The 27,931-nt window shown below is 31.0% G+C and overlaps 1 protein-coding gene across 2 annotated transcripts in view; it reads left to right on the top strand.

Annotated features, from left to right (window-relative positions):
* The window catches only part of twin (CCR4-NOT transcription complex subunit 6-like twin), a 246,481-nt gene that overhangs the window by 61,166 nt on the left and 157,384 nt on the right, over window positions 1–27,931 (top strand). The gene's annotated exons all lie outside the window — the stretch shown is intronic.

Raw genomic sequence — 27,931 nt, 5'->3', positions numbered from 1 at the left:
AAACGCGAGAACGAACAATTGAATCAGAGTGTTGGAAGTGCTTTCCTTTCTTTTATACTTTTCTATCTCTCTCTCTCTCTCCACCACCCACCCACCTACCCCCACTTTTTTCCTATTCTCTCTTTCTTTCTTTCTTATTTCTTCTACGTTTCTAGATTCCTTCGCGTGCTTCGACAAGAATCTTGTTTCCTCGAATTTCTCCGACGTTTTCTTTGAGATCCACGAAGTGGGGATGGGGAAAGGTTTAGGAAAGGTTGGTAGGCACTTTATAAAGTTATTTGTTTTCTCTTTATTTTGATCTTCAATCCCCTTCTCACTCTCTCTCTCTCTCTCTCTCTCTCTCTCGATTCTTTTTCCTAATACACGACTTTCGTGTTTTCTGTTTCCACTTGAACATTCGATCCTTCAACCAGACCTCCCCACCCATGAACGATGGTATGTGCCATCGAATCTACTTTGTCGTGTCTACCTTATCCCCTCTCTTCTTCATTCTTCTTCTTTTTTTTTAGGAAATACCCTCGTTATGTCATCGTAGTTCAGAGAAAACTCACCCCCATCCCATTCCACCAATCCTTCGAAAAAATATTACCCTCTATTATCCATTCTCCTTATCGTAGTTTTCGTTTCTACCAAGAGACGTGTAAGTACATACATATTTTGAAAAAAAAAATATATATATATATTTCTTGTTTATACTCAACAAATTTAAACTCGTCCATATCAAACATGTCTGTGTGTATATGTGTATACTCCATTCACAATTTATATCGTATATTATAATATAATATATTCTAAATGGAACATAAATGGAACCCTGATTCTGACTATTTCATCGTTTACGAGAATTCATCGGTTAAACGTGTAAAATAGTGTTCGACATAAAATTACCATAAAATACAAATAGACATATATATAGTATGTTTCCCAAATTTAACGTAATACCTGTCCGAAGGTTGTGGTCTTTTTATTTCTTTGTTTTTTTTTTTTTTTGAGAGAGAGAAAGAAAAAGAGAAAGAAATTTTCTATAAACGTTTTCAATAATTACACAAGTAATTACACAAATCTATTTTTCTTTAAAACGAAGATAAAACAAAAAAAAATAGATTTCAACTAACTCTCGTATAAACATAGCGCAAAGAAAACCACACACACATAGAAAAGCGAGAAATTACAGTGGAATAAACGTTTATTTAACGACGAAAAGAAAAATCTTATTTCTCAGCATAAACTTGGATTAGTCATTTATCCTTCTTGAAAGAGAAAGAAAAAAGGTACAAAAAAAAAAGAAAAAGAGAGAGAGAGGGATAGAAAACCGGACACAGTTCATTCGATTCCGTAACGCCGTAAATAGTATTAGAAGAGAAGAACCCTTCCCTTCCTCTCTTTCCTCTTTCTCCCCACTTTCCCCTTCCCCCCTTCCCGATCTGCGGATCAGTTTATAGATACCATTCGCTTGCTCGATTTATCGCGAATGCCTTCGGTAGTTCGGACCGAACGTTGTTTTACACCGTGATTAGAATTACGAATGAGCGATAAAACGAATGCCGGTTGTGGGGTTAATGAGATGAAGAAGACTATTCCAAAAAAGAGCTAAAAAAAAATAAAATAAAAATACAAATAAATTGGATAAGAAGATCTTCCATTTGTATGAGTGGGAGTGAGAAAGAAGAGAAATAGATAGGAATGCAGAATTGATTTTACAATTTCCAAAAAAAAAAAATATTAATAACCCTTACTCGATAGTTTTTCGCATGGCACCAACGTGGAGCCACCGGACGTCCTAGTATTAATATTTAAAAATATATTTATTTATAATCTACAAATTATTTTATTTAATATTAATATATAATTATAATACAAAATAGAAACAAATAGAAAGAAAGTCTGTGTGTGAGAGAAAAAGAAAGAGAGAGAGAGAGAAGGGATAAAAGGGACGAATGAATGAAACCATTGAGCAAACATGTTTATGCGCTCACCGGTATTATGGGAATAGGCTGAAGAAGAAGGGCCCAAGAAAGGCATACCGGTTGGCACGAGCAACAATCCGGAAAGCAGATGGTACTTTGTGCTAGAGAAATAGAGAAATAGGAATAAATAGTAAAGGAGGAGAGATACGGATTATACCGGTATGCTAAGAAGATAGTAATAAAGTGCATAATCTCGTAGAATAAATGTGTACGGGTGTGGTACTACATACAACTCGAGCTTCATATGTTGGAAAGCTTACTTTTACGTGAGAGGAGCTTTTACACATTCAACTTATGCAATAGGTATATGTGTATGTATATATGTGAATGTTTAATACGATCTATCGGCAGTTTAGTACTTTTCTAATCTATTAAAAGAGATCTAAACGCGTCTAGTAAAGATAATCATGTTTCACCGATGATGATTCATTCAAATAAAAAATAAAAACCTTTTCCTTCATTCGTTATCCACGATATATCGCTTTATTTCGAGATCTACCATGTTGTAAACGAGTTTGATCTTTCATTTTCATTAAGAAATCGATAGGAACGTGTGAGATATCTTATCATAAGTATGAATGTGATATTGTACGTTAGATTATGATTTTATATCTTCAAAAATAAATTTTTTTTTTTTGAAAGGGAGTTCAAAGTTAAAATGCGATTCATAGATTAAAAAAAAAGATAAAATGAAAAAGATTAAAAAAAGATTAATATATAATTAGGAAAGATGTTATTATACGTTTGATTGAAACATGTTTTTTTTTTTTGGTTTTCTAATTTGTCCGTCAATTTTTTTGCACTCGTACCTAGTCGTATGCATCAGAGAAGAAAATAAAATTATGATGGTGAGAGTAAGGGTGAGAGGGTGGGGATGATAGTAATGGTGTTGATGGGCGCGTGGGCGGGCTATTTTCCTTCTCCAAGAACACGGTGGTAGATTAAACGCGATAGGATTTTAGATTCTTGATAGATAATAATATGAGAAATGATGAAGATCTCATAGATGGTTCTTTCTCTCTCTCTCTCTTTCTCTCTTAATAATTACCACCTACACCATAAAGTTAGAATATTTTATGAGAGTCTCCTTTCTTATCTTTAATACCAACTTAAGTAACTTTTCATTTAGTTGTAAAATCTCATCGTTGTAACCAATACATGTGTTTAGTTAACATTATATGCATATACACACCTATTATTTAAATTTTCGTCAGTTTTTATGATTAATTTATTTTATAGTATACTAAAAGACTATAATTGCGTAAGGTTGGTTGGTTATTTGGTTTGTTTGCTTGTCAGAAAATTTGTTTATTAAATTATTTTCTTACAGTGTTAGTAAATCTTTATATACAAAAATTCAGTGTCATATTATTGGTTTCCAATGAAAATCTGTTCAACTAATGTTAATGAAATTTGTTTGTATTCTATGTAATTTTTTTCAATCACGATTATTTGTTATTTTTCGTTGCTAATTTAATAATTTATTATTTAAAGGCTATGTAGGTCTCTAGTTATGTAGGAACTAGGTACTAGTACTTAGTACTAATACTAGGTACTAGTACTTGGTACAAATACTAGGTAATAGTACTTGCTACGAATACTAGGTACTAGTACTCAATTTGTAAAGAAATATTATTGACATCATCATCATACTTCTCTTCTCTCTTTTCATTTCGTATTCTATACTATATTCTCATAAAGTAAAGTTTAACGAGTCAAGTTGACTACTACTTCTACTTCTTCTTCTTTCCTATCGAAATGAATTTTGATTCATAGGAATTGACTCATCTCCAATACTTTTCAAACTACGTCAATGCATATTTCAAAGTTATAATTGGATTAGTATTAAATAACTAAAAATTCATATATTTTATTATTTAATATATATATTTATATATTATACATAAAAATAGGTATTCACATTAACCCATTTGAGACCACAATTTTTTTAGAACACGACTTTCACACAGGAACCATTTTATTTTTTTATTATATTATTAACTTTACAATGCTACATTTGGTTTTATCTATATTTTAAAGATTTTACTCAAAATAACTGATAATAGCTCAGTATACTTGAACACATGGTGTGTAAGTGGTTTCGAATGGGTTAACACATATAACAGTAGTATTCGGGTTTTGCTAAAACTAAAATAAACCTTTCGGAAGAACAACCACTACCAACTACTACCAACCAACCAACTTGTATTCTCTCTTTGTGGATAACACATTTTTTCGATCATATTTCAACTCGTAGAAGAGAGGCTTCTTCTCTTTTACCGTGCACTCTCTCTCTCTCTCTCTCTCTCCACACGTAACCCCATGCTTCCGTAAATGTAAAATGACTCTACCTTCTATGTATCACGTGTACGAAGACTAGATCGGCAGTACCGTTAACTAACGAGTTTAACTCTGACCATATACCCTAGGAAGTGCATCTATTCTTGACTTGTGTTAATATGCCTCGCCCTTGATAAACAAAACAAAAATTAAATAAATAATCACAATTTAATTTTCTCCAATTCAACCCCAAGCACTCACTAAACTCTTTAGAATGCATATTACAGATCATTGATATTAAACATATTTTAATTCGACCACGTGATATTCTTTTGTGATATTCTAAAAGAACAATATTATTATCGTATAAAATATGATACTTCAAAATGCTATTATTATATTGTTCATTTATTTTACTAAAGGTATATAGAATTAATTTCACTTTGTTAACAAATACTCGTTAGTTAATTATTATCATTATTTCGCTCGATTAAATAAAAAAAAAAAGAACAAAAAGAAAGAAAGGTAGAATGAAATAGACATATATATATAAAAGAAGTAAATGTGATCTTTCGCATGAGTTAATAATATAATTAATTTTATACAAATTATACGGTTATATCAAGCAATGTTTTTCATAAAGTAATCTATATCTATATATATGTAATGGAATAAAAGCAAAATACGCGTATGATATTTCTCTTTCTCTCTCTCTCTCTCTCTCTCTCTCTCTCTCTCTTGATTCTCTTTCTCTTGTATTGGTATAACAAAGCTGACTCTAATTGCACTGGGATTTAAATAGCCGTTTGTTCTTTGATCTCATCGTTCTCTCAATTCTTCTTGTTCCTTTCGTTTGATCTTCTTATGAAAAAATATATTGAATCGTTTGTAATGTCCGGTTTCTTTTTTTTTTTTTTTTCTATAATAAACTCGTACAATCAGCTTTCTTTTTTTCTTTTTAAATGAAATTTAAAAAAAATAAAGAAGCAATAAAAATGATGCAATTTAATAAAGTAGAAATATAAGGATAAAGTAAAAAAATGAAATGGGGGTTGGTCAACTATCGCATTCACGTGCATCGTAATCCACAGACGGTGTGGATGTTTCTGTGCCCCCACAAATATTTTTGCAACTTAAATAGCAGGATGGAAATGAAGGCGTTCAAAGGAAGATAATAAAAAAAAAAAAAAAAAACTACCAAAAAGTCTATGATAGAAAATAAAAAGAAATTTGATACTTGCATTTACGTTTGTGTGTGTGTTAAGTGAGTTGATGAGGAAAGAAGGAGGGAAAGGTGGGTGTGTCTTTTTCGTAAGGAAGGAAGATAAAAGAGAGGAAAATAAAAGTTGGGTGTGGTAGTGATGGTGGTTATGGTGGTGGTCATTTTCTATTTGACTGCAATGTCGTGGTGTATGTGTTTGTGAGTATTATTGTATACGTATGGTTTACATATATGTGTGTGTGTGTGTATGTCTATGTTGTGTGCTTTACGATGGCTGGCCGAAATGTAACGAGCTCTCATTTCTTGCAACTTTGTGCTCTATACGGTAATCACGCAGGAAAACTGGGAAAGACTTATTGCTAAGGTAAAATGTACCAAAGCAAATTTCAAAATACGAAGATAGTTTCCCATTAAGAAAAGGGTAGATTTATTTTATATTAAAGTATCAGGTTTATTACTCATATATATATATATATATATATATATATATCATATATATATCATATTTCATAACAAAATTATAAATATACTTCTTTATCACGTAAAACGACGAAATTATATTTATATTACAAATTGCATTACGAATTGAATTACAAATTGCATTAATAGATGAATAAAATATAAAATAAGAAATAGATAAAATTAGTTTTTTTGTTCACTCAATGGTATTTTTTTTTTTTTTTTTTTTACTCGCCACACCGTTCTTTTTCCGCGAACTTTTCATGGTGGGCGTAATTTAGAAAATTGAAGACAACAACACAAGGCGGGATAAACTGGTCCCTTGTTACCGTGTCTATTACTTCTCCCTTTCCCTTTATTGCACCGTCACGAACGAACCTACTTTTCTTTTTTTATTCTTTTGTTATTTTCCTTCTTACCTATCACTTTTTTCTTTTCTTTTTTTTTTTTTGTTTTTTTATTTACAGACCACCACGTTTCTTTTAAATTAATACAATATAAATGCAAATTGAATCGAAGTACGAAGATGGTGACACGAATAAAGAAAATAAAAATAAAATAAGATAAAATAATTAAACCTTAAATAAGTTGACATATATATATTTATTCTCTATAAAACTTTTTTTTTTTGAGTGAATCTTCCTAAACTTGCTATTAAAAATGTGACTTCAAAAGAAACAACACAAAAACGCGTCAGACAAAAAATAAATAATGTTAATGAGGGGGAGCAGAAGAAGAAGAAGAAGAAGAAGAAGAAGAAAAAGATGATGATGAAATAAATAAAAATAAAAGGGAAAGAAAAAAAAAAGGGGGAAAGAAACATCGGTGGGCGCCGCCGCGTTGTACGAATATAAATAAGTTATGCTACGTGCTTGAATTTTATCCGCTTACTAATGCGATCCTCTCGTATTCATCGTCGATCTTTTATTCATTTAAGCAACGTCACGCTCGTTGCCCTATAAAATGCTGACCTTTGATAAGAATTCCTTTTCATCGTATGCAATCTAACTTAATACTCCTCCCCCACTCCCTCCCCTCCCCTTCCCCTCTACACCACCCACATCACCCAACTAAGTAATCGAAAATAATTAATAACACGTTGACTGATTATTCATTCACGTCTACGCGAAATAATTTTTTTTGTAAATTTAATATAATAAATTGAATATATGTATTTTTTTTTTTTTTACAATTTTCGTTTTGTTTATTATTTTGTTATATATCAAAATAAAATTTACGATACGAACAATTAAATATATCACTGTGTTAATTGGGATACAAATGTGATAGTGGTGGGATGTTGTGTACATTGTTGCGAATTAACACACACTTAAATTCTATCGTGTTTTTTGCTCGATCTACGATTATTTTATTTATTCTATACGCGTATTAATCTTTTCTCTTTTTCTGTAAAATTCGAAAGAGTAAAAGAGAAAAAAATGTAATTACGAAATACTCGTAAAAACGTTTGCTACCGATTAAACCAGGATGATGGTAGAAGTATCCATGGGGGTCTTTGATTAAATATCATTGCGATGGTTGAAAGTGATAGAAAAAAAATAGAAATAAAAAAGTAAAGTAAAGTAAAGTAAATAAAATAAAATAAAATAAAATAAAAATCAAAGTGAAATAAAATAAAATGGAGTTTAAAAAAAAAATATATATATATATATATAAAGAGAGAGAGAGAGAGAGAGAGAGAGAGTTAACGCACGACGACTCCTCTCATCGTTAGTGGGTTAATATCGATCCGTTAAAACCGCGGCAATTAAGCTCACCGATTGGATCACGGGGCTTCTCTCTCTTCGTACGAGAGAACAATTTTATCGTGCAATTTCACTCGCACGAGTGATCGTAAATAATTTCACGCGCATTAATCCGAGATCGAGAATCACTGCTATTGCACTCGTAAACATAATTCAAAGTATAATATACTTACAATATATAAAACGTTTGTATTAACTTATCAAGTTAATAATAATAATAATAATAATAATAATAATAATAATAATAAAAATGTTATAAGAGATTTGTTATTGTTCAAATTACTCGAAGAAAATCAACAAATATATATATATATATCGAATGGTGTATTAATTTACCATCGCAATCGATAATAAAATAAATATTATCGATAAAATAATCTTTATTTATACAACGGTTATTACTTTTCATCATAGAATACTAAATAAATATTTTATCGTGTTTTTTGTTTTCCTTTAACCAAGTAATTAATTCCAACCAAAAAATGATCGTTCAAATAAACACGTTAGATTAAAAAAAAAATAAAATAAAATAAATAAAAAGAAACAGATATACCGATATTTTATCTTATATATATGCATGTATAAAATAAATGTTTAAGCAATTTGTAGTATTACCACGTGACGATAGAAACCTCATAATAAACTACTTTGATCGTTTTCTTGTGAAAATTGAAACTCCTCGGCTAACTGGATACAGTTGTTCGCTTCCAAGCAACTACGAATACATATATGTATATATATATATATATATATATACAGTGTCTCGACCCCCTAATAGAGTTCAGGTATTAACCCCGAGGCCTCTCGACATTCTCCTAACACCCGTGGACTCATGTTTCGATTCCCCTTAACCTCTTTACTCTCCTACGCAAATTGTTTCTCCAAGCTTCATTCGCTAATACGTGACACGTATGTACGATGTCTGATTGTGGGATATTACTTTTTGTATTTTTCTTTTTTTTTTTTTTTTTTTAATACTAAAAAGAAACAACAAAAAATCTCACTTTTAACGAAAACGAAACGAATAACGGACGTCTAACAAACGTCAAACGGGAAAATAACTATCGAGAATTTATCCTTACTTGAAATACAAATAAATAAAAATAAATATTAAGAAAAAAAAATTGCGCGAAATAGACGCACGTAATCTTGAAACATCAAACAATTTTATATTACTGTAGGTAGAAATGATACGTAATTTTTATTCTATTTATTTTTACATTATAAATGATAGTATTACACATCTTGAGATATTGTTGTAAATATTCATTGTAAAATGGTATTTTACAATATTATATCTTACAGCCTAAAAACAATAGTACATTCTATACAAAAAAAAACTACATAAAAATGGGCATGTATATTTTAAATATAATTAAGAGGATATAAACAATAAATATTAAAAAACATTATTGAATTGCACAGATAAACACAATCTTGTTAAAAATAATTCAATAATTTAATATCTAATCGATAATGCATATCATTATCATTATTTTATTCATGATTATTCATCATCGATAGAAATTACGGTAATTTCTTGACAGATGGCAGCCGATTGTCAATCCTTTTCAAAATATAAGACCTTAAGTTAACTTAGTGTTAATTAAACAATTCAAATATGAATTCGATTGTATTTTATATAGTTTTTTTTTTTTTATACACATCATTTACATACAAGTTTAGTTAATGTGTATACGTAGTAATTTCAGTAATTAATTTCAAGGATTAGTAATTATTGCATAACTGACTAATTGCTAGTTGATTCTGACATTCTTGCTATGCTATTTTGAAGCACAGTCGAAACGCCATTGATATAATAGTGGAACGCAATTAATACGTTGGCTGGTGGAACCCCATTAATACGCTAGTGGAACACTAATAAATGATAAGCTAGTAGTATGAAATTGATACGCAATTGGGTGCGTTATTATTGAGCTTCATTGTAATGTATTCTTACAAATGATAAAAATAAGATCAAATGTTTCTCATATCTTTTTTCAATTATTATTGCAATAGTGAATAGTTTAAAACATGTTTCCTAATCATTCTTATCACTGAAATTGTTGCCTTTTTTCTAATCGAGTTTTAAATTGTATCTGCAGGCTAGCCAGCTGTCTCGTTTCTTTCCTGACATCTGACACGAGTCTTACTCGATCGATATTTTCCTGTTTCTAACCCCTTCCTCTATACCCTCACCGTTGTCATCGTACAAATAACGCGATCTCTTCGAAAACCTTTCACTTTTTGTCTCTCAGTTGAAAATTCTCTCTCTACTCTTTTTAAAAGTAGTTTCACTTGTGCAAAAAAAAAATAATAGAAGAAGTAAAAGCAAACTCTCGCTGTTCTATTATTACGACCGCATACTTTCTCTCTTTCTCTCATTCTCTCTTTTTCTCTCTTTCTTTTTACCTCGAAGTTTTAAAAGCATCTACTCAAAATTTCTTCGTGTGTTAGTAGAGACCAATTTCACGTAACTCGATAGATACACATACACACTTACAAACACAAATAGAGAAACGTACACATGTGCATACGTTCATGTGGAATGCGAGAAACTCGGCACGTCAAAAAATGAGTGCCATTTTTAATAGCTCTGGACCATTCTCGACGTTTTATCGTTTTCGGTTTTATCGATGTACGTGATGTTAAACGAGAAGGTAGAAAAAAAAAAAAAAAAAACATTGAAAAATGACTCTAACTAACGAAGCAATATTCTATCCCTCTTTGTTCTTTTGTTTTTCTCTCTCTCTTTTTTTTTTTTGTTATCCTTTAATAAATTCTACAAACGTATGTAATTATGAAATCATATAATGAAGAATTTAATATTATTTATAACAAATGTGACACATTTATTTCAACTTTTTTCTCGCATGGCACTAATGTGGAGCCACCGGATGTCATAGTGTTAAAAAAAAAAAAAGATACGAGCCATGAACTTAGTAGCTGAAATATTTTTTTTCTTTCATCCCCAAGAAAAAAAAAGAAGAAATTGGGTTAGAAAGGGTCGACTTACTTTTTCTCGATTAACTTTGGAATTTGGAAAAAAACGATCGATAGCCACGTGATCGCCTAAGCAAGTAAGGTAAAAGGAATAAAAAAAAAAAAAAGCAAGAATAAAAGTAGATAGAAGAATAGAGTAGAGTAAAGATGAGAATAGAAAGAAAAAGAAAAGAAAAGGTAGAGGCGTCTTTATCTAACGGTGACAAAGTGGCCAGCTTTTCTCGAAGCTAATCGCGAGCACGAACTTGGTACTCTACGGCTGGAATGTAAATAATTGGGGGATGAAAAGGGGATGAGGAAACGTGTGGGCGGGAAGAGTTTGAACGTGCCTATCGGTTTTCGCGTATTCGTGCGAGTTAAAGTAGCACAACGACCAGGATGAGGACGAGGACGAGGACGATGCTTGTGAACCTCTAAACCAACCACCACCTCTTCCTCCTCTTCCTCCCTCCTTTTGCACCCGACCATCACCCTCTCTTCACTTCATCCCCACCTTTCCTAACAGAACGACGACCTCCGATTCTCGTCGGATATCAACGTTTCTACCATTTCGTTTTCTCGATGCGATTCGTGCCTAGCGTTAGAATCAATTAACTCGATCCAATTTGCTGATTACTTCGTGTCAATTCAGTAAAAAAAAAAAAAAAAAAAAAAAAGAATAAATAAATAAACGTCAATCTGCTGCTGCTAGTGCTACCCTCTTTTTCGTTATATGCGAACTAGTTTCGTATTATATTTGGTTTTTTTTTTTTGGTCTTTTTAATAAAATTTGTCTTTATTTCGTATTTTATTTTATTTTTTATGATTTTGTTTAACTTAGTAAATAGGATAGTTTTGATCGCGATTATTTTGTATATTTTTATTGCTAATTTAAGGATTTATTATTTATAGGTTATCTAGGTACTGTAATCTTTAAGTACTGTAAGTTTTCAATAGATGGTACTGTATTACAATTCAATTACTTCAATTTACGTACGACATAACCTTACTTTTCGTGTGTTAACATTTTATGTCATTGCATTGTAATTTGTTTATTGTTATAATTTACTAAATAATTTAGAATTATATTAAAAAACAACATTTTATATATAACAAAGTTTTTCAAAATTTGTTTGAAGAATTTTGTATATGGCAGAATCAAAATAATGAAAGTTTAAAAGTTACTGAAGATCAAACGGAAAGCTTTCGTATGCTTTTGACACACTGTACATTTAGATATTTAGAACACGTCCCTTGACTCTTTTTCTTTCACTCTCTCTTTCTCTTTCTCTTTCTCTTTCTCTTTCTCTTTCTCTTTCTCTTTCTCCCTTTTGCCCTACTGAAAGGAATAGCACTTTTAGAAAAGTTCAGCGAAGCGTAATTTTTGCCAGTACGCGATCTCTGTCTGTCTCTCTCTCTTCTTGGTCCGGTTTACAGAAAAGTGCATACCCATTTACATACGTACACATTTACATACACTCTCTCTCTCTCTTACATATGAACGTGAGAAAAAAAAAAAGAAAAAAAGGAAGGAAGGGGTGCTTTCGATTCGTGGAATAATAAGAGTTCTTTTCTATACACTTTTAAAGAAAAGTTTTTCTGAGTATTTCAAGGAACGAATTTATAAAATTCTTTCCTCAAAAAAAAAAAAATCTTTTCCATTTTTTTTTTTTTTTTCAATGATCGCTTTGTGAACGTTCAATTATAGTATCGAATTTCAGAAAAACACAAAGGGTTTTTTCCTATCTCTTTCATACACACATACACTGAGTGTTATTCGATAGATTAAAAAAAAAAAAAAGCAAAAATAAAAGATAAGAAAATAATAAAAAAAAAAAAAAAGATGAATCAAATTACTTTTATTCGAACGTGTTACGTTAATCAAATTTCTTTGAAAATTGAAACTTGTCTCTGTTGGATATTTAATAGAAAATCGATTACGTGAAGATAAAATGAATAAGTTAGATAATAACGTGTCTTTTTGAAGAATGAACGAACATTATGAAGATTTGTTTGCAGTTACATCCGGTGGTATACGATCAAAAAAAATAAAAATAAAAATAAAAATAAAAATAAGAATCTGAAGAAGAAGAAGAAGAAGAAGAAGAAGAAGAAGAAGAAGAAGAAGACGAGCTTGTTTTCTTTTTATTTCATAAAACGGGCCGTTATTATTATTCCGCTTGCCGCGAAACCTGGCGAATGCTATTAACGATCGGCCATAAAGTTGTACGGAGGTCAGACTTCCTCTCCCTCCCTTCTCCTCACCCCCTCCTTCCCCTTTACCCCTCCTAAATATATTCTATCTTTTTTCTTTCTCTAAACATATTTCTCTTTCTATCTTTCTTTTCACTTCGGTTTCTTCTTAACTCCCAATCGGTTAGAAGCAGTGGTACGAGGGGTGGGGGATGCAACAGAGTATAAAGAGAGATGGATCCCTTGGTGGATGTTGCAGAGAAACTAGCGAATGTGTGACTTCGTACTCCAGAGATATGCCTTTAAATCGAGATAGAGAGTGAGAGAGAGAGAGAGAAACACGTAGGGTGGGGTGAGGAGGTTTGTAAGAGGAAGAAGAGGAGGAGGTGGCTTATTTGTATGCTCGTGTAAGGTGCTAATTTGCGAAGTACACGGCATATACATATACATATACATAGGTAAACTCGCGCATACGAAGGAGGATGCATACCCTAGAGCTATACCAAAGTGAGAGATAGAAAGAGAAATAGAGAGAGAGAGAGAGGTATATATACTGCAAGCATATAGCAAACGATAGAAAGGGTAAGAGTGAAAGATAGAATGAGTGAGAGAAAGGGATAGATAGATAGATAGATAGATAAATAGATAGTAGATAGATAGATAGATAGATAGATAGATAGATAGATAGATAGATAGATAGAGAGATAGATAGATAGAGGGCAAGGAGGTTCTCTTCTAAAGAGAGAGGGAAAGGATAGGAAGGAAAGGGAACGGAAGGGAAGGGAAGGGATTGAACGTGCAACTGCATACTCACGATAGTTAGGCGTTAAGGCAGATATCGTGCGTACGAGAGATTTCCGGCATGCTGATGCCCAAGCGGAAAGCTCCGTGAGATATTTCTACCTCCTTCTGTAGCTTCCTTCTTCTTTCTTCTTCTTCTTCTTCTTCTTTCTTCTTGTTATTCTTCTTCTTCTTCTGCTTGTTCTTCTTCATCTTCTCGTTCTTGTTCTTCTTTCACTTCAACCACTTCGAATCTTCTTAACCTTAACTTCTCGCTCCACCAGTTTCCTCTTTTTCTTTTTCTTTCTCTTTCTCTTTCTCTTCTTTTCCCCAAATAGAAAATATCGAATGAAAAAAAAAAAAGAAAACAAGGAGGGGGTTTCCTAAGATTGCTCGTGATAAGCGTTAATGTTACTCAGGTAATAACCGCGGTTCTTAAGATCGATCGTCTTTCTTATTTTTTTTATTTTTTTTATTATTATTTTTTTTTTAGTCTTCTTTTCTTTCTATCATATTATCTAGATAACCGGTAAGATATACGAGAAATTTATCCATGACTTTCTCTAGCTTTATTCATATCTTTCTTACTTATCTCTTTCTCTCTTTTTTTTTTTTAAGGACGTAATTTTATTTCCATCTATTCTTAAACTTTCATCTAACATATTGAGTAAAGAAATGGGAATAAGATAATTTTTAAAGTTAGAATCTATTACAATATAATCTGTATATAATTTGTTAACAATAATTATATGACATAACAATATCTTTATATATAAAAATTCAGTTTAACATTGTTGTGGTTTCCAATGAAGATTTCTTTCTTTAGATTTTATTTTTTAATGAAATTTGTTTGTATTTTGTGTGATTTTATTTTATTGCGTGGCATTAAAACGGTTAAGGATTATTCAGATTATTTTTTATTTTTTCATTACTAATTTAAGAATTGTTTATAGGTTATCTAAGTGTTTAGGTACTTTAAATTTTCAGTGGATGGCGCTGTATTAGAATTTCATTATTTGGCTATATTCACGTCGTACGTTTTTTTTCAGATTTACATGCGACATTACCTTACTTTTTATATTTTTTCATGTATTATTATTTTACGTATTCCATTCTAATTGTGGTAATAATCTGTGTGTTGTTATAATTTACTAAATAGTTTTAGAATTATAATAAAACAACATTTAATAATAAAGCTACACCAATGCTAAACCGAAAGTATCCTCTAGTAAAATTATATAATATAACAATATAATCTATATATATATATATATAATTCATTTTTGTTACTAGAAAATACTGAAGTTATTTCTTTTTATTCCTATAAGCATTAAATTCTATGATTATATATATATATGTTTTTATTTTTGTATTATTTTTTAAGAAAAGACTCAAAGACTTTTTCATTGGCAATCGTATCCAATCGAAACGTATTTCTTGTTTATCGATTACTTTCAAGTTTCCCACCCCCTTCTACCCTCCTCCTTCGATTATTTAAGACTCTCGGGACACAACTGTTGTAAACACTCGTAAACATCTCTTTCAGTATCTTTCTTTTCTTTGGTTACAGTTACAGTTACTTACTTACTTACTTTTATACCCCCTCTCCTCTTCCCCACTTCGATAAAATCCAATAACAACGATCGTTTTCGACTATTATTGTTGATTGTTCGTAAGTTTCTTTTCATTTCTTTTCTTTTATTATCTTTTGTTTCTTCTATTTTGTAAATAATTTTTTTTTTTTTTTTTTTTAACATTTAATTCGTCACTGGATTTGAAGAAAATGAAATAAAGGAAATTACAATTGCTCAACAACAAATGTAATAAATTTATAATATCCTGTGCAAGGGTAAAAAGAAAATGAAGGGTAGCATGAAGTAAAGAAAACCTCTAAACCTTTTTAAAATGAAATATTTAATTATGTAAACCCTTTTTTTTCCTATCTCTTTTACATAACCTCACTTTTTTTGATCACATACGTACGAATACGCACATGTATTATTACATCTTCTTCTTATTTAAATGTATGCACGTGTATATATCCGTAACAAGATAAAAACAAATTTCGTAAGCAAGCGTCAAGGAAGCTTGAAACTGTCCGTGAAAATAAACTTTTGCTCGTTTCTGAATTAAATGCATTCAACAGAAAGAGAGAAAGAGAGATAGAGAGAGAATAGAAAAGTAAAGTAAAGAAAAGAAAAGAAAACTATCACGTTTATCATCTAACCAAAGAAGAAACTTTATGAATTTTATATTAAGAGCTTTGTGTAGTTGTTGTTAAGCAAACAAAGTATGACTTTTCCCGTGTTACTATCTACGTGAATTAAACCAAAGAATCTTGTCTGCTTTGTGAATAACTAAATAGAATATGTAACGAGAAAATTTCACAGTACTAATTATTTTCTTAAACTGTCTACCTTTGGATACAGGATCAAAAAGCTCCCCAACCCCACCACCACCCCTCACCTAGTACATCATATCTTTTTTCAAGAAAGAGAAGAATACATTATGTGAAAGAAATGTGTTTCTATTTTTTTTAAAGAATGTTCGTTTAATTTTTCAATTGACATTTGACATTTATTTATTTACAATTATTGTAAACATTTGAACGATCTAACGAATTTATTTGACAAGAGTTAACGTTCATTTATTTGACAAGAGTTAACGTTCATTTATTTGAACAAGTATCAATTATTCATAACAGGATGATAAAAATCAAATTTTCATAATGTTAATCGTTGAAGAGAAACCAACGAAAGATATTCTTGTAACTTTGATCGTAACTCAAATCATATTCCATTAAATATCGACATAAGATCCTACGTGATTGATCATGATTTATGACCAACCCATAATACGAGCCACGTGAACGATATACTTGATCTTCATTTGCAAATAAATCGATTTGATATTTGCACTTCGAGATAGAATGAGAAAGCTGTTTTTATTTTTTTTTTTATTTTTGATAACGATTGAAATTATTAACTCTTCTTTGATATTTATAGGATTAGTAATTATATTTATAATATATTGTAAATGTTATAATCTTATTCACTGAGAACAACCTGTCAGTCTGAAAGTGAATTTCGTAGAGGATACATAGATCAATAATTCCGAACTTTTGAACAACAATAGACACTTGCAACGATTAATTAACAATTATTTTAGTAATCTAATACACTTTCTTTACAGTACAGCATAATTTAAGCCTCGAAGTCATCACTGCGCATGAGCGATAAAATTAATAGGTTAGAATACAAACAAATGTTAATATCTGAACGTTTGAATCTTAAATTATATTAAATAGGTAGTTTATTATTGTAGCACACATGTGCAATGTTTGGAAAGTCATATAAACAACGTTGAATATAAGAATTTTGACAGATGACAATCCGTTAGTCTGAAGGTGAATTTCGAAGAGGACGGTACGTAAATCAATAATTCCGAGCTTTTGAACAACAGTAGACACTTGCAACGATTAATTAACAATTATTTTAGTAATCTAATACAATTTTTTTACAGTACAGCACAATTTAAGCCTCGAAGTCATTACTGCGCATGAGCGATAAAAGATCTGTCAGTTTGAAGGTAAATTTCGAAAAGGACGGTACTCCGATCATATAATTCGTGTTTTTAAACATCAATACACATTCCCATCGATTAATTAACAATTATTTTAATATTCTTATACCTTCTACTTACATTTCAGTATAATTTAATACTTGAAATCATCATTACGCAGGTGTAATAAAATAATTACATTACAATGAAAAGATGAACACTAAAATTAGAACTTTTTAATCGTAATTTTGATTTATTACACATGCATATATAAATTGTATAAAATGATAATGATTATAGATAACTTTGCATAGTAGTTTGTGAATGAAGAATTAAGCAGGGAGAGAGAGAGAGAGAGAGAGAGAGAATCGAAAGTGACAGAGACAGGTATAGTAAGAGTAAGAGTAAGATGGTAAGAGAGTAGGGGAAGGAAGTCCGAACAATCGAAACTTCATAAGTTTAGTCTAGCGTACTACGATAGTCCCACACACAACTGTGAAACCTATTAGACCGAAATGGCGTGACTCTTCCTCTCTGCTTGGATGCTCACTCGTTTCAAAGTTTACGGCACACCGGTTATCAATAGCAAGTCGAGAGGTTGCCGTATTATGAACTTATCACGAAGACAGTCGCGGACAACTTTACCATTAAAGTTCTACCCGCGAGAACTGTAGCTGAATTTTACCCCCTTATCCTTCCCCTTCCACCCTTTCGCACTATCTGTCTGTCTCTCTCTCTCTCTCTCTCTCTCTCTCTCTCTCTTTTTGGTTGATCTTTTCTCTTCACATTTAGAATTATTCCTTTATTGTTTCTCTGAAGGAACATTTATAAAAAAAAATGATCTATCGAACGTAATTTCAAGAAAAGATTATTCACCTTAAAACTATACGCAAAGAAGAAAAGTTGTTAGCATCTTGACTAACTTTCTTCTTTCAAGTTTATTATGAATATGATATAAAAGAAATATATTATTTTAGAATAAAGATATATGGGAAACTTTATCTCTCCTAATTATGGTAGAAATACTCTCTTGCCTACGTTTATTCGCTCTGTGTGCAAGTTGAATAAATGAGGTTACATTGACTTGCAAAATTGATTAATTTTCCATTTACCTTTGGGGAAAAGTTTTAACGACGAAAGAAAGTTTCGTTAAACTTAGCTCTTTTTTCTCTTTTTTTTTTTTTTTAACGTTGAAAATTTAAACCATTCTTCAAATCCCAAAATCCCATAACGATCGTTCATCTTTTTTATGTATTCAGTTTTTTTGTTTTAATCTTTTTTCTTGTTTTTTCTTTTTTTTACAGGTAGGTGAATTGAAGCGTGTTGCACATCGATGCTGGGGATTATTAACACACAGTATGGATTAAACGGTGAGGAATTATCACATCCGATAATCATTGACGTATAGCAGACTCGTAAATTAATACGATTTTTCTCCCCCACCCCTCTCCATTACCCCTCTCCAACCCTTTCTCCCTATTATTTCCCCTCTTCTCTTTATCTCTTCTTCTATAACCCTTTTATTTCTTTTTTGTTTCAAAACAATCTCGGTTATCTCGAACAACACGCTCCACCACACACACACATACACACACATACATATACACGTACACATTGTTAAGATATTATTTATTTAAAATTATTTCACTGGCAATAATATGAAATATAGTCTCTCGTGTCGATAAATATTCTTTCTATCGAAAATAAAAAAATGAAAAAAAAGTAAGAGTAGGAGTGGGGGAAAATGAATTATGGTTGAAAATATGGAAGACATTTCTTTCAAAGTAACATAATAAAATCGAAATTTGATTTTAGTTGTAATCTCTCACGCCATTTCGTTTTCACCTAAAAACTCATCAGCACTTTTGTGCCTGGCATTTCAGGAACCATCTCGAAATTCTCGAATTATACTTCGTTTTACGATAATGGCTGATCATAAAATCGAAAAAGAAACAAAATGAAGGTAAAATTCACTGGCGTATTATAACAGCTGCTTTTTAAAAACCGCCTAAGATTTCTTCCTTCTTTTTGATTTCTTTTTTCTTTTCTTTTTTTTCTTTCTTTTAATCAAGACTGTTTTTATCGTTGAATTTTTCGAACAAATATTTACTGGGTTCGAGTAAAAATATCGAGAAGTTATTAAATTGTTTATCATCAAGGTATCTAATTTCCTTTAATCAAATATTTTTATGATATATATGAAATCTTTAATCCCTAGAGGAGAAAAAAAATAAAAAAACAAAGAACCTTAATTTCGGTTGAAAATAAATGAAAATTGATGATATTTTATAGAACCGTATTGGTACGTATTGGTTTGAAAATTCATTTTAAAATACCAACGGGTATAAAACACTCATTAAGAGTTCAATCACATCGCTGGAATGGCCCCATTTAAAAATAATCTTTGACTATCGATGAAAAACTCGTTAACGCGTATCTTTAATTTACACTTTTCATCTTTAAATGATGAAACACGATGAGAGGTATCTTGAAATAAATCTGACCAACGTTTTAATATCGATCGTTCATCACAATGCTCTTGTTGCGTTACTTTAATCGGTTATTTTATTTTCTTATTTATTCAATGGTTAATAAAAAAAAAAAACAAATCGTTATTAAAATAATAATTACTTTTATTTTGTAATTTTTAACAAATTCCAGGTCAAATCTTTGTCTGTTTTTTATTTTATTTTCAATTCGTCAAATTTGTTCTATTTTATTAATTATTATTTTATTATTGTATTCATTAATCGTCATATGAACTATTAAATCACTTGACAGAAATATATTTTAATTAAACAAAAGACGATTATAACAATTAACATTATTATCTATTTGAAATAATACCAGGAACAATATTAAACCTGATGACAAATAATACAACAGTCTATTATTACAGTTCATTTATTAATTAATAACGAAAATTATTTGGTCATAAGGTAAGTGGTGGTGGTGGTGGGGGTAATGGTGTTGGTGGTTTTCCCATGCTAATGAAATGTGGCGGCAATTTTTGTTTTATTTTTTGTTCTTTCTTTTTTGGGGGTTTACCATAGGAACGTTAATAAGTTTGATAAATTATTGGTAGCTCTTTTATCCATGAAAAGCGCTTGGGGGCCGTTTCAAAGCACCCGGTCGTCCTCGCATTCATCGACTCGTTATGTAAAATCCTATCTGCGTTGGCGTTTAATTAATTTCAGGCTGTTTTTAATGAAAGCGTTATCAAACGAAAAAGGGAAAGATAGAAAGAGACAGTGAGAACAATTTATATATATATGTGTATTGGGGAACCTTGTTCAACCCTTTTCCTCTTTGCTACAAAACCACCTCTTGTTATCAAAGGATAACATAAACGCTATTTGCTATTGTTACGTAAATTTTGGTATCCTTTTCTTTTAACACAATTCTTCGCAGGAAACACGAGTTTAAATCTCATTGGTTAGATACGCAATGTCGACAACGTGAACTAAGAGAGAAGAAGAAGCTTATTCAGAAACTTCATTCCTCTCTTCTACGCTCGAAAAAGCTTCACAAGAAATGGTTACGTAGGAAACTTGAAGATAGAGAGAAAAAGAGAGAGAGAGAGAGAGAGAGAAAGAGAAAGAGAACAAGAAACGTATTGTTCGAAACGATAGAAACGTCTCTAGATCGTTTAACAAAGAACCACCAACACACACACACCACATCGTTTTAAACGTTTTCCTTATATCACGGTGACGTGACTCTTCTTCTTCTTCTTCTTTTTCTTCTTCTTCTTCTGTTTCTTCTTTTTCTTTTGTTTCTTCCTCTATTTCTTTTTTTCTTTTGTTTCTTCTTCTGTTTCTTTTTTTCTTTTGTTTCTTCTTCTGTTTCTTCTTTTTCTTTTGTTTCTTTTTCTTCTTTTGTTTTCTTTTTCAAAGTTTCAAAATTATAAAACATTATTACACATGATTTTATCACACATGTATTAACACATCAACATTTATAACCACACATGTTACACATGATGTTTACACATGTTAAACATTTTCTTTTTTATTAACAATAATAATAATACTTTTTTCACGAACGTTTCACATTGAAAAGTAGTAGTTGCATTTTTGTAAAATAAGAAGTACCCACATCCATTTCTCCATTTTTCTTCAATGAACACATTTGAGCAGAAGAAGTCTCGTAGTTCTTTTGTTCGAAGAATCGAACAAGGATATGAAAGGATCCTCTCATACGTGAAAAGGACGAACAACGGGTAGTACAATCGAGTTCATTGTAATTTTTTTTTTTTTTTTTTGATAGAAAATACTTACTTTTAATTTAATCTAATAGTAAATATATATATATATTGTGTTGGCAAGAAAGTAATTTCGGCTTGTATCAATAGATAGCGTTATGTTTGTTTCGATATTCTTTTGTTAATGTTTGAACTTTTTTTTTGAGGTTTGGTAGTTGACACTTTTAGGTTTCTATTGAAACAAATTCTGTGTAATTTTAAATAAACTTAAATAAAAGTAAAAATAGAGTTTTTTATTTCACACTAGAAAACTGAAATTACTTTCTTGCCAACCCAATATATTTAAGGTTATGTGTTGAAATAATTTGAATTATAACAAATTATTTGAAATTAGTAAAGTGTATTGAAATAATTGGAAGTATAAAAAATAAATTGAAATTAGGAAAAGGTATATTGAAAGTCAAACTTTAGCAAAGATGTTATAGGAAATGGAATAGTTTAAAGAATCATAGGGACCTTTAGCGATCTCTCAATTTCCTTTCTATCATTCCTTTCATTCTCATCTTTCTGATACCTTCTAACAAATAACGGCATTGTTGGCCGTGTCAATCTACGCGTTATTAGCCCCCCCCGGTTCAAAAATTCTTGCTACCGACATTCCTTGTGTTCGTTCTACTGTAACGTAGTACGTTCATTCGTTTCTCTATAGCCAACTATCTAGCTAGCTAGCTTGGTTCTCACATACCGGGTGTCTGAGATGTCAGGAAAGTTGTTCTTGTTGACTAGCGAGTTCGTAGAACTTACCCCCTTTTCGACGATTCGTTACGGTTTGCTGATATATCACGGAAGCTTTTAAATCAAATGTAAATGTAATTATTCCTCTTTGCGAGTAGGAGGATGAGGACGAGGAAGATGAAGTGGAAGTGGAAGATGAAAAAGCCAAGGGAATTTCTCTTGGGCCCTTTGAAATGTTCACTTGGAAAAGTTTTAGCTCCGTTTGCCTTTTACATTACTCTAATCGTCATAATTAGTAACAAATTTGTCTATAAACTTATCATGCTTACATTTCTACTATCATTTTATCTTTTTCTTTTCATGTCTGTGTTAATATGTATATATGTATATGTAATTGCAATTATTAAGCATAAATATATCTCTTATGGAGTGTATGAACTCCTTAGAGTTAGAAAAGAGGAGAATTTTTCAACTGCAAAATGATTTGTAAGAAAAATTTCGAGATATGGCAAAAGATGATATCAGAGTGGAGAAGAAGAAGAAAAAAGGGTTGGGGTAGGGGATACTTTGAGAGAAGAAGGAGGAGGAAGAGAAGGGGTTGGGGTGGGGTAGGGGATTGGTCGGAAAGAATCGAAGCACCGTTGAGAAGCAATATCGGAAAGTGGTGAGGTTCCCCTTGGTATCAGCTGTGAGCAACAGCTCCTAATAAAATATGATATAATCCCAATACCCCATAAACTTAGACGTGGCCTTCGTAACCGGCATAGGATATCAAAATCGAAGAGTCTTCTCTTCTTTTCCCTTTTCGTGAAATAAAGAAGATAGTAAAGGGGTGGATGAAGGGTTTGTTAGAAGGGAGAAAAAATATATAAATAAAGAAAGAAACGTTTATGCTATAAACAATCTATTTCTTCCATCGCCCACCCCTTCAAATGATTTTATTCCTTCCGAATGAATTTATTATTCCACCTTTTTTTTTGCTATAGAAGGTTAGGGGTGGGGGAAGATTATATTATATACAAAATGAGTAAAGATTATGAACAAACAATTCTTGTATGTTTTTATTTTACTTGATTTTCTTTTCTTTTTTTGTTTATTTATTTTGGGGAAAAAAAGAGAAGAAGAGCAAAATTCGTTAAACGTTTGAAGTTTCCGTAGGCAGCCTGAGTCGCAAAGTTTATCGACAAACTGATAGAAGTTTGCTATTAAGGAAGTTTACCCGTGGTTAACCGCAACATTAAGAGAGAGAAAGACAGAGAGAGAGAGAGAGAGAGAGAGAGAGAGATACCTGATATCGCGTATACACCTAAGGGACTTAAGTTTTCTAACTTCTTTTTTTAATTATTTAAACTAAAGATGTTTTTTATTAATATAATCAATCTCAACAAACTGGATTGTGTTTAAATTATTTTTAAAAAATTTATCATTAGTCTGAATACTTTTCAGAATTATTTGTTTTATTTTTTATTATTGCATCAACACTGTTCTTTACATTTTTATTAATATTTATTTCAAATAAAATGTAAAATATGTAGGACACACACACACACACAATTTAATTTTCTTCGTTTATTTTTATTTTTTTTTGTAACATATTTTTAGTCTTATGCAAAAGATTTGTTCATTCAACAAATTTACCTAATTATATTTAATAAACTAATGTATAATTTTTTAATCAAGATGTATATATATATGTATATTTTCATTAGCCAATTATTTAATGTCAAATGTTTCACGTTATTTACCAACTTGCATTCTAGGAATATTCAAAGTAGGATTAATTAATCTTTACTCTGTAAATATTCAAAGTACCACGTATAGTAATTGTACAAGATAGAGTAAGATGGAAGAAGAACGTTAAATGTGACGACGATGGTGCAACAACAGAGACAGAGACGAAAAGGAAGACTGTGTGTACCTAGGTGTCTGTTCTGATCCTAATTAAACCGGAGTTGACTCATTATCGTCGTTAAGATTAGACTTGGTAAATGAAAGAGAGAGACGGAGTGAGAATTCTCTACCTTTTCAACAAAGCCTAGTTGATAACGTTATCGCTAACCACCGTTTGCACTTTCGCAAGCACAGGTATGTTTTGAACACGAAAAAAAAAAGGTTTAAGAACATTTTCTAAATCAAATAATTATTCACAAATTTGTATTTTTAATTTTTGCTAAGTTTTCTTAGTATATAATCTACTAATTTTGTACTAGCCTACTAGTCTACTAGTCTACTAGTTTTGTACTATACTCAACTAGTTTGTAAAACTAACAATTTTTAATTGTTTTATTTTTATTAATTTTCTAAATTTATTTAACATTTGTAGGACAATCTTTCTTAAACGTTTTATATATTTTGAGTTTAAACATAAATACACACACACACACACATGCATATATATATATATAAATAAGCAAATCCAATGTACATATAACGTCATGACTGGGTTTTCGCGACTCAACCGAGAATTACTCTCAGCTAATTCCTTCCGGACCCCTGCAATGTATATCCATGTATATATATAGATATAATAACATAAAGCTTAACCTCTACTAGGTGGAAGCTTATTCATAACTTTACCTACACACTCCTTAAATCGCCCTTAGACCATCTCTGTTATGTGTTTCAGACGGATTACGCATTAGCACAGTTTAAAATCCCGACATTTAAATCTTACCAGAGGAAAGAACTTTCTATATTTTCGATATACAAATTTTCTTTGATAAGGTTAAACGATAAGAAATATATATATATATATATATATATATATATATGAATAGGTAATAAAGTATCTTTATTTTCTTACATAAAAAAAAATATCTATCATCAGATGAAAGGTAGGAGGAGAAGGGCTTGGGTTCTCTCTCAGTTATGATACATCATTTTTAAACGATATTATCTTTATAGTACCTTCCTACCTACCTAACCTAACCTAAACTACCTACCTACCTACCTACCTACCTACCTAACCTACCAACCTATCTATCCTAGCTATAAAATAAAATATGAAATAAAAGTAATAAAAATAATAATAAAAAAAAAAATGTAAACGAGTTTCTAAGATAAATCTAAAATCATGTTTTATCTTACAATCGATAAAAGATATACACCATTCTAAGATCGAATCTTATAATGGTGATTCCATGCGTTGCAACCTTTAGGGATTAGCGTATCGTAGGTGTTCGTATACTACGAAGGGGGACTACGAGAGCATAGATTACGGATACGTCGAAGGTTGACCCTACGTGTGGTTAACAGTACAACATGGCTAGAAATAAAGCAACAAAAAAACAAATAAAAGAGTCGAGTAGAAGTCGAATGAAGCCGCAGACTACTCTCTTGGATGGTCGGTGTGTTCCGTGGTCAGCGAAGCGTGCGAGAACAACTGGCCAAGGTATAGTAGAAAAAGGGAGAGACACTGTTACCGAAGGATAACATCGAGAGAAGAAGGGAAAACGACGGAAGAAGAAGAAGAAACCCCTTTGCAATATAGATGAGAATAACGTTAAGAGAAAGAATGGAATAGGAAGAAATCGTTCATAGAGAAATCTGTCTAAATAGATGCAAAACAAGAAGAAAAAAGATGCAGAGGAAATGAGAAAGAGAATAACAGTAAGAGTTAGGAGGAGAAAGGTGGTGAAGGAAGTTAGGAAAGTTTAGCAATGCTAATTTTACAGACTTTCTTACAAAATTCTCTCAACGTTTCTTTCATGATCCATCCTAATAATACAAAGAACAAAAATATATTCTGGTTTCTCCCCCTTCACCATTACCACCATTGTGTTTCACTTTGAAACGATCGATTCGAGGTGTACGATTTGATCTACGTGTTTATAGATGAAGTAAGGATAATAGTATTAGTAATTGCAATAGTGGTAGTAGTAATATCCTTCTCTTTCTCTTTCTCTCTCTCTCTCTCTCTCTTTTTTACATGGTATTTTATAGCTTTTACTCCTATCGATTCCCACGGTTAGTTTACGGAACGAGTGCTGTTACATTTGTCGGAATACGTCGTGACTCGGACGTTGATGAAGAGAGCACCAATTCGCTGATCCGTTAAGGATGTAATTCAGTAGTCGAGTATTATTTTAGGTTTTTTTTTCTTCTTCTATCTCTCTTTCTTTCTCTTTTATTCTTGATCATCCTTGGTATCGTGAGATAATACAAGTAGAAGATCATTGAAATTTTATCGGCTAGTATGTTATTTAAATCTCATTAATATTAATTTCCTTTTTTATTTATATTTTTATCAATAAAATTTCAATGTTAAATTGTGGGTTTCCAATGAACTTCATTTTAGAATATATATTTATTATTATTTTACTATTATTTTGAGGTTATCTAAGTCACTAGGTTCTGTTAAAATTCAATAGATGACATTGTATTACAATTCTATTATTTTACGTTTTTTTCAGATTCACATTTGACATAACTAACCTTACTTTTTCTATTTTTTTTTTTGTGTATTATTATTTTATGCGTTATTTTAATTTACTAAATCGCTTAAAACTATATTAAATGAACATTTTTTAACAAAGTCACAGCAACGCGTAGCTAGAGCATCCTATAAAAAAAAAAAAAAACTGAGGGAATCAAATTATCGAAGTATACTCAAGAGGGTCAGATACCTATACATATACACATATATATGTACACGTGCATACATACACGTATTGTCCACCCTATCGATTCTTGTCCAACGGTGAGATCATGGTTGAGATTGGTTTGATCGCTTTATGCCCGATACGTGCTAGCTTCGAGAAGTCTCTCTCTCTCACTCTCTCTCTCTCTCTCTCTCTCTGTGTCATTACACTCGAGAAAAACTTGAAAAGAGAGCAACGTGAACTCTCCTTCATGCTCTCTTCCTCTCTTTCTCTCTTTCTCGGTTTTCTACTCGCTCAACCGATTGGATTTTGCGAACGTGCGACTGGCATTCGATGACAACGAGAGAAAAAGAGAGAAAGAGAGAGAGAGAGTAGCTAACTCCCCCTGGAGATGACCCCGTCTTCACTTGTATATCGATAATTTAAAAAAAAAGAAATTGAATAGAATAGTAATCGATATAAATAAGATAAAATTAATAAAAGTAAGTTATTAGGATCATTAAATATGAAATGATCTGATTTTTAATTGAAAGTAGTAAGAGTAATCATAAGTTTAATACTTAAGGATATATTGAGCAATTATAGTTGTACTAATTTCTATTTTATTATTCAATGCTACTAGATTTATATATCTATTTAAAATCCTTATTTGATATTACTAAAATAAGTAAATAATGAAGCTATTTTTTTTTACTTTTCATCAAATATGCAATAGTCTAATTTCTAATTAAAATTAATAAGAATAATCAAACGTTTCATACTTAATAATCTTAATAGAATATCTTGAACAATTATAACTATACTTAATCTTTATTTTATTATTCAATGCTACTAAATTTATACCTTTTTAAAACCCTTATATGATATTGTTAAAATAAGTAGGTAAAAAAAAAAATAAGTCGTAGTACACACGTTATATTATACGTTTCGCTTAGCATGAATCTTAACGCATAATTTACGATCTTTCAGAGTGTATAACCCAACTGTTTAGATAAGCGTATCCGGGAACTTCTTTGAGAACGGTATAACCATACTCGTTAGAAACCAGCTATCTTGAAGTTTCGCGCGGCAAAGACGAATTACGTTGGCATTCTCTCTCTCTCTCTCTCTCTCTCTCTCTTCTCTCTTTCTCTCTCTCTATATATATATCGTTTATGTTCTCTTCTTGTGTACTTGTTCTC

The sequence above is a fragment of the Polistes dominula genome, unplaced genomic scaffold (genome assembly GCF_049000335.1).
Source record: "Polistes dominula isolate Pdom_NZ unplaced genomic scaffold, Pdom_raw_medaka contig_80, whole genome shotgun sequence".
Classification (NCBI taxonomy): Eukaryota; Metazoa; Arthropoda; class Insecta; order Hymenoptera; family Vespidae; genus Polistes; species Polistes dominula.
This window is presented reverse-complemented; position numbering and strand designations above follow the sequence as displayed.